At 29.9% G+C, this 13,244-nt stretch overlaps 1 protein-coding gene across 1 annotated transcript in view; it reads left to right on the top strand.

Annotated features, from left to right (window-relative positions):
* The window catches only part of LOC119675710, a gene marked incomplete at its 3' end in the record, with an annotated part of 31,275 nt that overhangs the window by 2,269 nt on the left and 15,762 nt on the right, over window positions 1-13,244 (top strand).

Genomic DNA, 13,244 nt, shown 5'->3' with positions numbered 1-13,244 from the left:
AAAATTTTGATTCTTCCTAAACTTAGTACAGTACCGATCGGCTTCACCCACAAAGTGAAGAGGTATATTTTGTATTTGATACGAATTTAATTTAGTATGTTATTTCATATATAGTGTGATATTTCTTCTCCCTGACATCTACTTCTCACACATAACCGTTCCACTTGCTGCAGTTAAACTGGCAATTAAACAAAAATACCTGATCATAGCCAAGCAATACTGGTCTGATAAATCCCTTTCTCAGATATCTAGGTTGACTTGGTCGGTTGTGGACAAAAACCTCACTAGTCAGCTACTTCAACTAAGGCAGAACCTGCTCAGCACCACGATATCTGTACTAATAGGCCAGTAAATAATTCGGAAGCATGCTATGAGACTGAGTCTACCATACCCTTTACTTTTGTCGAGGCTGTGACTCTGACGATGGGCAGGAGACGGTCCTCCATCTCATTTGTCACTGCCCTTCTTTAGTTAAGAGGATATCAAAAATCTTCAGGGCTATATACAAGTTCAATTATTTTTATTTGAGAAGTAAAGCCTTATTTAGGAACAGGTAATTTATTTTTGGAAAGTATTTCTTTTTAATACCTCATCTGATTTTTCGTTGAAAGGAAGATAGTTTTTTAAACATTTATAATATAATAGCATAAATTAAGCGTAATTTATCATTATACCTTAAGAGTATTATAATTAAGTTAAAACTAGATTTGACACAAGAAGTTTTTAAACAACAGCTTTACGTTAAACACAAACTTTGTATAGAGATTATATCTTTCTTCTTCAATTTTTTATGCATTATGCATTGAGTCATTTTTTCAATTGGAACTTCCTTATTAAGCAATTTTTTCTTGAGATATTCAGATATTAAATTCAAATAGACATTTTAATATTTTATTTATTTTTAAACAAAACAAAAAATTTGCTTAAAACTTCACACACCGCAAGTTTGCTGCAACTTAATTTTCATTTTCATCGCACTGAGCACTTTAATCCTTTTAATCCTTTTAATACAAAATTATGTTGCTGAACAACTTCCGCTTAAGCATCAAAATGACAATTAAAATGAGTTATGCAGCAGTTTTCCTTTAGTTTCACGTGCATTTCTGTTTATTTATTCATCAAGTACTCACATTTTCCATTGCAAGGATCGTCGTACTTGCAACTTGCAACTTCGACTTTGCACCGCGCTTACTTGTGTTCAGGATAAATCAGCTTGCAGACGCGCCAACTTTTACACTTTACTGTGCTGTTGCAAATGTGCAAATAAAGGAGAAAAATTAAAGTTAAAACGGAAATAAAAACACAAAAGCAAGTGGAAAAAATCTGTTGGAGAATTGCAATTTCAGCACTTTTTGTGTATGTTTTTCGACCTATATTTCTCGCTTTATATTCGAGTACGAAGTATATTCCTATTTTTATTTTAACTTCCATGCTTTTTCGAGACATGTCATTTAGTCTACTTGCCAGCGGGCTGTGATGAAGTGCGGTACTGCACACACCAGTATGTTGCATGCTGCATACACTCCATCATAAATGTTGCCAAGTGTTGAGTGTTTTGTTAAGTGTGCAAAAAGCTATACAAAAGTAAGTGATAATGAATGGTAGCTTTTGTGTTCGTCAAAAGTTATGCTTTCCAGGCTATATCGCCAGATATGCAGGAGCACAACAGCTATTTAAATAGGGGCAATGTATACGAAAATTGCTTGAAATTGTCACTCATAGTGGTTTACTGGCTTATCTGTGTACACTGAAAAAGTGGGATTTTAAAAATAATAATTAAGGAATACAAATTAGAGAAGATATGGATTATTATTAGATACTATAAATAGTATTGCAAAAATTCAGATACAGAAATCTCCATATATTAAAGAAAAAGCTAAATATTTATAGATTGCTTATATATGAAACAATTACTGAAATAATTAATCACAGTTAAAAGCTTCACGAAACCACTTTGGATCATTATTTTTAATATAATGAATATAATATTTCATGATGGTTATAATAAAATTTTAATATCTATAGCAGTATCCATTATACTATCTTTTGGGTTTGATGAATTTGCAGATAAACAATAATCCTGTCAAGGCGTACAGAGTGGTTATGAAGAAACCTCGCAGTTAATACAGAATAAAAGTGCTCAAGTGCACTGATTCAACTAGCTGATATAACTGATATATACATATATCTTTTTCATGTACTATATTCATATCTTATTCCTTATCTTATAATTATTGCTTCATAGAGTGTTTTCGCTACTTCACAGTAGATCATATAGTATTTCTAGATTATTCACTAAATATATGTAAGGAACTATATCAACAGGATTTAAAAAATGTGAACTGCAACAGGAAAAAAAAGAAATAAACATAAAAGTTTAATTCTATGAATTCTTGCCGCGCAATCGAAATTGTTTAAAGTTTATTGGAATTGATACAGAAGTTTTCTTTCTTCTCAAAGTATTCTCCAACAGACACACATCATCTTCTTCTGATAACAAGCACTTTATAAAGTCTTCTTATTACCTAAATTAAGAGTATAGTCTTAAGATATCCACCTTGGCATGTCTTTTTCATAGATTATAAATTTATTTATGACTATAAACTGTATTAAAGAAAAAAGATCAGAAGTCTCGTAAGTTAAATTGTCGTATTGTAATCATATTTATATAATTTCCGACTAAAATGAAATGTTTGAAAGAATTTCGTAACTTTATACTCGAAACCGATTTAAATATGAATCAAGTTAGCAAAGTTGTTGACTTAACCACATTTCACGTCATTATTGAGATTGAAGTTAAGACTGTAAAAAAGACCACAAATATATGTGATACATTACTAAATCACGTCGAACTATAAGCATTTAGATAATTGCCTTCATTTTAAAATATTATTAATTAACAATATAATACACGCTGTATAAATAATTGCATTGGTAAATACATAGAAATATATTTTGTATAATTATTTATTTGTTTTTATAATATTGTAGTCAAAACCTAATTAGTAGTTCATTTCCTAGTAAATTGTATATATGTCAAATTAAATTATAAATAAGAAGAACATCTTTTTTTTAATATTCATAACTTGAAAAAATAAGTGACATACTTAACTGGTTTGATATAATACATTTTTTATATTATAAAAACTGAAGTTTTTTACTTACTTGTTACAACTTTACAAACATATCATCAATTAAAGATGTGCACATAATTATTACAGTACGCGTAATCCAAGTAACCAAACTACACTTGTTTCATTTAATTAAATGAATTATTAAAGAACTTGTAATTATCACAAACTTTGAAGCATATCATAAAAAAGAATTAATATTCATCTTCAATTATTTGTTTAATGTATGTCATCCTACTTTGACTGTGTAACTCCCTGCAATCTTCGCAATGAATTCGAAATGGAAAAACATATAAAATAATATCTGCAGTTTGCGCAAATACTTGAGACACGCTTCTTCACTCTAAAAGCAGTAGTAAAAAATGCACAAAGTTGTTTGAATTTATATACTAGAAAATTATAGAAGATTTTTTCCACAAATCAGTGAACCATACAGCCAATGAACTAAGATAGTATAAAAAAGGACGTACCGAGTTGACAGCACTCAACAGTTGCAGTTGCAAAATGTTACTTTCGAGAGAAGTGAACTTTTCAATGACCCTTAAATGTCACTTGAATCTGCACTTTTAATATAAAATTTTCTTTTTTTGTTTATTTAGTCAGGTCTTCGTCCTTTCCATATTTATTCATATGCGGCATGTGTCATATACTACAAGCACTAAAGCTAATCAATATAAATCAATAAATGCGGTAAGAACTTTTAAAACTGGAATCAAGTCGGGCGGTTAACCAACGGAGACAGAAAAGTTACTTTTATTTTGTTGACCGTTACAAATTTAATGCTGCAAAAATATACACCCGTACACACGTACATACATGGGTTCTGTAAACATACATAATTCCATAACTGGTATAAAAATAAACTTCAATATAAAAAACTATGTCTGTACAACTATGTGTATATATGCATATGACTATATATGTATATCTATACATATTGGTCTATACAAAAACGTGGAGATGTATATAAGTCAGTGTGTATTTGCGAGTAAATACTAAAGTTAACGTTTCCGTATTGACATTTGTGTATTCTCTGCTCATCTTAACACTTTGATGTTCTTAGTTGGCTTTAACTTGTCAATTAAGTTATGATATTTTACGGTCAATATAGAGTCGAGCGATGAAAGTTATATGAGCTGCAGGAGCATATGAGCAACTTTGTATTTATATTTACACAAAAATATTCTTTACCAGTAATGGAAATGATTTTGTTGCTTTATTTTGAAAAATATATACGTGGTTATAAAAAAAGGACATCATAAAAACAAAAAGTTAAATACTGAACAGTAAAATTTTAATGGAAGCAAAATATTAACAGCAGGATAGGAAAGAAATAGAATGAAAAGATATACTAAAGCGGTTACTACTAAGAAATAGTCTCTAATAGGTTAGTTATACATTCAGTTTTATTGAGTTGAGATATTTTCAGACACAATTTATAATTAATGATGTAGATATACTATTACCACTACACCTGCCATTATTTGGAGTTAACTGAAATTTTAATGTCTAAAGCTGTTACCAATTGCATATAGGTAGCGAAACATAATATATATGGTATAGCGTCAAAAATCTCCAATATTGTCAGGCATATAATTGCAGATATGCAAAATGAAATTTATTAGTGTAAATGGCAATGGATACTGCGGGATCGTTATTAGTTACTAGTAGAAGACCAATTAACAATAAGTTTGTGACTGAAATATTAGACTTGGAGGTATCTTCCACTTTTATAGACCAATTTTTAACATGTATTATCTAAGAGAACAATTCAAGATAAATTTGGATAAACTACTTTCTACGGTATTTGTAAAAAGTCGGAAAGCTTCAAATTGCAATATATAATTAAGACATTTAGTTTAGGTTGAAATGAGGTATCTAATATATGGTTAAATCATATTATTTTATATTGTGGAATGTATAGGGACTATAAAAAATATGATACTATGTAATTAGTGATAATATTTTAAAACTTATTGATAGTCTCATTTACAATGAGAAGATACAATAAACAAATGTATACTACGTATTTCAAAAAAAAAAAAGAAAAAGAAAAAGGTATTAAGTACCCTACTCAAAACTAAATTTCTTAAAAATATATTATTGCTTGAAACTAATAAAACTAACAATTGTTTGTTAGATTGGTAAAGATAACTTCTGCAAAAATATTTTTAATGTAAAAAGACAACAATGCCCATCTGATAAAAAGAAAAATATAATCAAAGTAACGGAAGAAACGGAAAAGTTTGAAATAATGAAAAGAAGAAAATAAAATAATATTTTTTATCATTTCATACATTCCTTGATGTTTCTAAAAGAATACATGACGGTATCATTTAGTATGTAAATAATATCATAATCATAATATGGAATATCTAACAGTACGAATTAATTATTATGTATTTACTAAGCAGCTACGTAAAGAATGAACTATTATGCTTAAAAGTTATAAAACAACATTTTTTAAATATTTTATATCGGGTTACAGGTCACCTTTTTTTATTTAAATTAAACGTTTGTTTAATATTTTTAAATATACTCTATATTTCGACTCTGCTTGAAAGTCTATATTGCACTATGTAAATACGGACAACGAAACCAAAAACATGACAGTTCTGGTCGTGATGACGACTCTCAAGAAAAAGAGTCGAAATAAAGAATATATGAAAAAATATTAAACAAACGTTTAATTTAACAAAATACAAAAAACAGGTTACCTCTCGCCGGATATAAAATATATAAAAAAACATTATTAAGCAAACCAGGTCGAGAAACAAATTCAAAATTTAATAGTTACAGAACAGTACATTACTCAACATTGTTTCTAGAATATATTTTTATATATCAATTTCAGACATCTACAAAATAAACTTCAAACTCAACAAACAGAAGTAGTTATAGTTTCAGTTATTTTCATAAAAATTTTACTTGAACTGAAAATAAATATCACACATTTTAATCAAAACTTTTCAAAAATACACGATTTAGGAAACTTCGAATCACAATAGAATCTATTTAATTTGATTTTGATATAAAATTTTAAAACTTTTGCAAACTCTGCAGATATTTACCCAATCCTTTGTTATGTGTTAAGAACTTAAGGAAGCGTAATTTTTCTAAGAATTCTATAAAATCACAAAAAGCAAAGGTGTGAGTGCTTCAGGCGATTTCAAAAGAAAAAAACACTCATACGACACGCAAACCCAAACCGTAACTACACAAAACTGAAAATAGATACCAACACATTCACCCACACTATTGCAAAAAACAAAAACAACAGTGAAAGAGCGTACACACACAGACACCAGTGCAGCCACGCAGCTGGTGTCGCATTTTGCTGGTAATTAATTATGAAGCCCCTGGGTGTCTTTATACATGACCACAGCAGTTACAATAAACATTCCGTCAGTGGGGGTGTAAGTTACATTGAAGTATTAAAACTAGTCCGTGTGTGCACGGCAGTGGGATAGTTTCGGAGTATATGAGGCGTACTTAATAGAGACAAAACGGATTTATTTTAAACCAAACTTTATTTAAAGACATTTTTAGTTTATTTAATTTATTTTTTTTTGTAATTTTTGTTTGTTTGCTGTTCAAAGTTTAAATATCTTTTATTTACTGTTAGGCACGTCATTTCCATATGTAGACTTTTTCTCACATTTTCACAAATACACAATGCAGTTGGTTTTTGTCTCTATAGACTTTGGCCGAAATAGGTGTGCGGGTTTTGCAGTGGTTAAGTTTGTGGCTTGCTTAGCTAATTTAAAAGTTAATTTCAAGAAACTTATTTACCAACTGTCAGCAGCAAAAGTTTTAACAAAAAATATGTGGTTTTTAGTTGCACTATCGATGGAGAGAGTTAACCAAGATAAGAGTTCACCTGAAATTTATTTCTATTCATTTTAACAAGATTTATTATTAAAAAAAATAAGTTTTTTTAAATGATACTTTTTACTATCGGGTACTTCATATATATAGATAATAGTCTAGCCTTTAATACATTTGTTGGTCACTTTTAACTTAAAATTATTATTCGAATTAAATTTTGGTACGAATAGGTTAAATAGATATCCTTCGAAATAACAACCCATGTAATAATAACGCATAAAAAAGGGAGTAATTCTAGAAAGGACATTTCTTACTACACCCGAACATGAGCCTAAAGAAAACGAACCAGAGTAGGTTTTTAATAGTGTATGTTTACTATAATAAATATAATTTTTGTTCTAGCTCTTATATATTCACAACAAATCGATATTGGGTTGTAGCTGTGATTACCTTATGACACTATGAATTTTTAATCCTTTCGAATCTTATGTTATATTAATTAAAATGTTAGTCTTAATTGAATATAAGTTTGTAGCATCCAATTATTGTGATTTATAGCTAAAAGGAGTTCATTTTATTGCTTTGCAGAAAATGATGAATAGCTTATAATGTGATTATTGCATGTCTAAATGATTGAAATATATTTTTATTCCTTTAAATTTATCATGTTTGGAATCCATTTAAAATATTTTATTTAATTAAATACTGCAGATAAATTTATGAGAAAGGTCCCATACCATTTCTACATGAGTATATATTCGAAATGGAAAAATAATATGATCAAAGTGAAAACTAGCCCTGATGTGTAGAGCCTATTGATGATGGTGTTTAAACTTACAATTAATAATTAATGTATTTTCTTTTAATAATATGAAAGACATATTATATCTTTCCTAGTCTTGCATCCTTATGAACCATGAAATACCCTTCTAGGTGTTTCTTCCCCTTGTGCATCAGTGCCGCAAACTCCCCAAGAATGTGGTATGCAGTTTCTCTTTCTTCTCTACAGTGTCTGCAGTCTGTGTTAGATTGAATTCCTAACTTCGATTGGTGATTATTCAATCTACAGTGACAGGTCCGTAATCCCGTAAAAATTCTAAGGTTTTTTTTTTATTGTGCTATGTAATCTTTGAAGCGGTTCAGGTTGTAAGTCCTTAAAAGCATTTTAGATTGTGAGAGTCTTGGTAGCCTTGCTCAATAGAGTTCTCTTTCTTTTTTTTCTGCGCTGTTCATAAGAATGGGTAGAGTTTGCCTAGACCACAGAATGGTTTTGGGCCTTTCATTTTTGAGGTCGCATCTGTTTTCAAGTTTGTCTGTTATTTCATTGCCTTGGCTGCCATCGTGTCCCGGAATCTATATTAGGTGCACCCGATTGTTCCAGCCCGATTGTTCCATTATAGCTGCCTGGTTGTCAGTCAGTATTGCGATCTTACGATTCCGGTAGTTACGTTCAAGTTTGAAATTGGCGCATCTATCTATCGCGTATATTTCCGCTTGAAAGATAGTTGCATTGTTTCCCAGTGCTTCGCAGTATTTTTTACCTGGTCAATAAACACCAACTCCAGCTCCCTCATTCGTGAGAAAGCCATGTTATTATGTTTCCTTTTATTATTTGGGTTTTGGATAAGTGTTTCCAATTTTTTTTGTTGCCAAGTTGAGTTTGAAGTTTTTTGTAAAGTTATGGTTTACAATCATACTGTCCATTGGCATATCTTTTGGTAAAAAGTACTATTAAAAGTTACTTCTATGTATATGTAGGTATTGCAATACATATGTAATGGTAGTGGCTTAAAAAGTATATTATCAGTAACAATAATAGTATTTTTTTAATGTTCTGCAAAGCTATTAGCGTTAGGAAAAGCCTTGACAGAGCCAAAGCTTAATTTCTTTATTACATTTCTTATTATTATTATTAGTTATTCCGTACTCCGTTAGGAGATTAAGGTTACAACAAATGATTTCCAACTATCTCTATTTTGCGAAATATGTTGAAGTCCGTTAAACATTTTGCCAGTTTCAGTATTAATTGTTCTTCGCCCTGTTGTCGTTGGCCTGCCTCTAAGACGGGTTCCCTGAAGATTCCATGTTAGCGCTGCGTGCGTGATACCCATAATTTCAACATTTATAGACGTTTGGTTAGTTTGCCTCCAGAGTTCTTCATTTGATGTCATTCTTGATGTGTTCATCCTTGGCCACCATATCTTCATTATGTTTCGCAAGCAGCGGTTGATGGCAGTTTGTAGTGTCTTTTTAGTCTCCTCCGTTAGAAGCCAAGTCTCTGATCCGTATAATAAGACAGACTTAACGCTTGCATTAAAAATGTTTATTTTTGTGTTTGTGCGGATGTTGTGTGTACACCATATTTCCTTGCGAAAGCTCCTCTTGTATTACTTTTTGTATTCGATTGTTTATGTCCTGTTTTGCGCCTCCATCTATGGAGAGAATATTTCCCGAAGTAAGTAAAGCGCTCCATAACTTAAAGCAGCTAAAGTATTATTTATTTATTTCATTTATTTATTTATGTGAAAATAGAACTAAAGCATTTTGTTTTAAACAAAAATAAAATTCACCTCATATGACTAGCCAAGAAAAAATATTAGAACTAAAATATTTATGCGATCATTAAAAAATATTCGAAAACTAAGTAACACCTTTCGGGCTTAATTTAAACATTTTTGATTCATTTAAATAAATTTCTCATGACCAACTTTTTTTGTATTATCACTGAAACGGATATATTTTTCTTTTGTTCGGATCAGTTTATTTTTTTTGTAGTACTATAAATGACCTGTTATGCTCGCACTTACATACTCTCTAGCGTTGAGATACCTCTTCGCTGGAGAAATCTTCATTATCTGTCTGAGACTACTTATATACAAAAAAATAATTCATTTCAAAATTGATGAAACAAAGTATAGTTTTTTCTAATACTTTTTCTCAAATCACACTAATTGGAAGATCTTTCAGTTAATTATACGATAACTTCAAAAGAAATTAAAAACATTCATTAATTACAATCAACATTCACCACAATTAATTTTTAGCAAAATTCATATCACCCATATTAATGAAATTATTCATTATCCTTAAATCAAATCTAAATACTTGTTGGATCATTCTTTCATCAAAAAACGAAAAAAAATAAAGTTAATGAAAAATGCTATTTTTCATTGTATATTTTGCCTTGATTTATTCTTCCTTCGCTCTGAGTTATTACTATTGTATCCTTGCAGTGCTTTGCAAATTTTTTCCATTCGAAAATAAATTTAGCAAAATTAATGTACTATTCGCAATTTTCTTTAATGAAGATTTAGGCTTTCAATATAATTTTTGCATGTAAGGAATTCCATTATTTTCTCTCCCTGTGAATTTCTGCTCCTTGCGTGGCCAATAGACCAGAAAATCCGCGTCGAAATGCTGCGTGCGACATACGCGCTCCGCGGCAAGCACGCAAGCAGCAGTGCTCAAGCTGTTCACCAAGCTTCCAAGGAACCAAACAATATAGGAATTTTTTATTATTTGTAGTCAGTAAACATTTCAGCAGAGTTAATAAACGCAAGGAATTGCAAGTCCTGAGGAGCCAGAAGGCGGTGCTGGCGTAGGTCAGTGTGGTCAGTCATGAATGGCAAATTTTTTTCTCTTGTCTTTGTTGTGGCATAAAAATATTTTGTGGGCGATGTTGGGTGTGTTCAGTGTGCGTACTTTTACTATGGTTAATGTGCTTCTGCTGGCACACCTCTTTCAGATTAACATTTACTGTTTTTAGTAGGGTTTAGGATTTTTTTCTTGCAAAATTATTATTACTATTAGTAAATTTTAATATGAACTATCTGACTGATGAAGTTATTTTTATAAGTTCCATCAGAGTGTCATGGGTTCAAATTTTGTGTCAGCATGAAACTTAATATATTTGAAGGATGAATATTTGAAAATATGCTGGTAACCGCAACTAAAATATTAAATTTCATATATATATTATGAAATTATTGCTTTTCCACTATGTGTCACTAATAGTAATGTGTACACTTAATATTTATGCTACGGATAAAATTAGGTTAAAATATTTCGAAATTAATTAAGTAATCGTTTAAAGTTGGAATGTAGTTTTATTTGATGAATAACAAAAAAAATTTTTTTAAAATATTGTACCTTCATCTTTTATGCAATATTAGGTATTTAAATATGCTAATTAGAAGTGGCATTAACAATATGTTTTCTAACTAAATGCGATGAATGATGAATGATAACAAGAAACAAGCAAGTGATTTAAACTTTATTTTCAATATATATTAAGTTATGGGGTTCACAATAAAAAAATTACTATATAAACTTTGTTAGTCATAAATATATCTTAAAAAGATATAAGATATCTTCCATATCTCAGAGAAAAATTTGCTAAAGCGTGTGAATATAGAATACCATAGCTTGTCTGTGAACACTAAATAGTTCACTTAATAGGCATATTTTAAGAGTACAATGAAATCGTATTGATAAACAATTCTATTGCAAAAAATTTACAAAAGATATACATTAAACATATAAAAAAATAAGACCAATAAAAATCATTAAGAAACATCAAATTAGAGTTAATTCAATATCTAAGTTTTCCAATCGATTGAATAAGAATAACCGATGAGAGATTATAGGTATTACAAAATTATCGTGTAATTAACTGAATTATGAATACCTGATTTAAATATGTAATGTTTTGGTTTTGAAGTTATAGAAGAGACTTTTGTTTTGAACCTTAATTTAACTTTATGCATTTTGGTTAATATGGAATATAAGTGCCCTTACTATTTGATACTTTTTGTTTCTTGGATCAAGAAACTGTCTCTTGCGTTTTGAGGAAATTAAAATGAATGCCATTTGAGGAATGAAAGAATTATTTCTCTGAAGAATAAAATCAAAAAATGTAAAATAAAGTTCTTTTTTCCATCATCATTCCATGACATATATACTTACATAGTGAACTTTGGATTTACATCTACTTTCTCTCGCTTATAAAATTATTATCTCTTAATGCTGAAGCTGCTTATTAAATATGGATAACTAGAGACACCTTATAAAAGTCGTCTCATGAAACTAATGAAAACAATAATGGACGCGATGAACCTAAAAGGCCAAAACGCATTCTGGATAGTCTGAACTGTAACTATCACGTTGCGAACAAATCATACGACAGACATGCAATCTCTGACTAAATTAATAGGACTAAAAAAAATTATGAAGTTAGCACAAACAAAACATAGTAAATAAAAAATTCTTTAGTTAATAAAATTTCTTTAGTTATTGTTTATTATTTTTTATTTTATTATTTTTTTATTTTATTTTATTTATTTATTTTTTATTTATGTACCAATGCTAAGGTGTTTTTAATGAAACTAAATTTCTAAAAACTAAAAAGTAAGACAGTGTCCAATGATTCTTGTTGCGCTATTATGTTTTAATAAGTCTTCTCTTTGAAGTTCTTAACCATGATAACGACATGTATCATTCGTTGAAAAATATCACAACGCGTTCTGGTTGTTTTTACAAGTGCCATTACACGAATTTCGCTTTATAGTTGTTTCGAGTTGTTCACAACGCATTGTGGCCATATTACAAACTTTACGCTTTCTATTTTTTATTTTCGCTCAGTTAGAGTTATGGGCTTTTAAACCTAACAAGGAAAGTATTAAGTATTTTTATTATTAGATAGGATGCAGCAATGCAAGTTAGTTGCTGAGAAATGTGGAAAAGTTCTTACTATATAACACTTATGTTGTATTTGTTTGGCCTGTAAACAATTTTCAAGTGGTTTGGATAGGCCAAATGGAGATAGCATTCAAAAGCTATTCAAAGTACTAAACTGTGTTCGTAGATAGATATTAAATTTTTTTCTTGGCTCAAACTAATCGATTTGTGTGTGATGTAAACACGTCTAAGGTCAACGTTACTTAGACCACTCAGCCGCTGACCTGTAGATTAACTGAAACTACGATGTAATGGAAAATTATGAAAAAAATTATCAATTATCCTTTTTTATCGTCCAGTTTTTAGAAAAAACAAAAATACATGTCAGTTCCGATGCGATTTCAGCTAACCTCGTGCCAATTATAAATTTTTTCCTCTGAATTTGATTGCGATAATTTCTCGCTCTGTGCCTGTGAGAATAGATGTGGAACGTTAGTTTGACGGTGCGTGTAACTTACAAATGCATTACAGTTTCAAGGACTCTTAACCGACTAATTAAATTTATTCAAAGCCTAAAAAATGAATGAACTAATTAAAATGTTCTACTGA

The sequence above is a fragment of the Teleopsis dalmanni genome, chromosome 2 (genome assembly GCF_002237135.1).
Source record: "Teleopsis dalmanni isolate 2A chromosome 2, ASM223713v2, whole genome shotgun sequence".
Classification (NCBI taxonomy): Eukaryota; Metazoa; Arthropoda; class Insecta; order Diptera; family Diopsidae; genus Teleopsis; species Teleopsis dalmanni.
The sequence above is the reverse complement of the archived record's forward strand: the minus strand, read 5'-3'. Positions and strand labels throughout refer to the sequence as shown.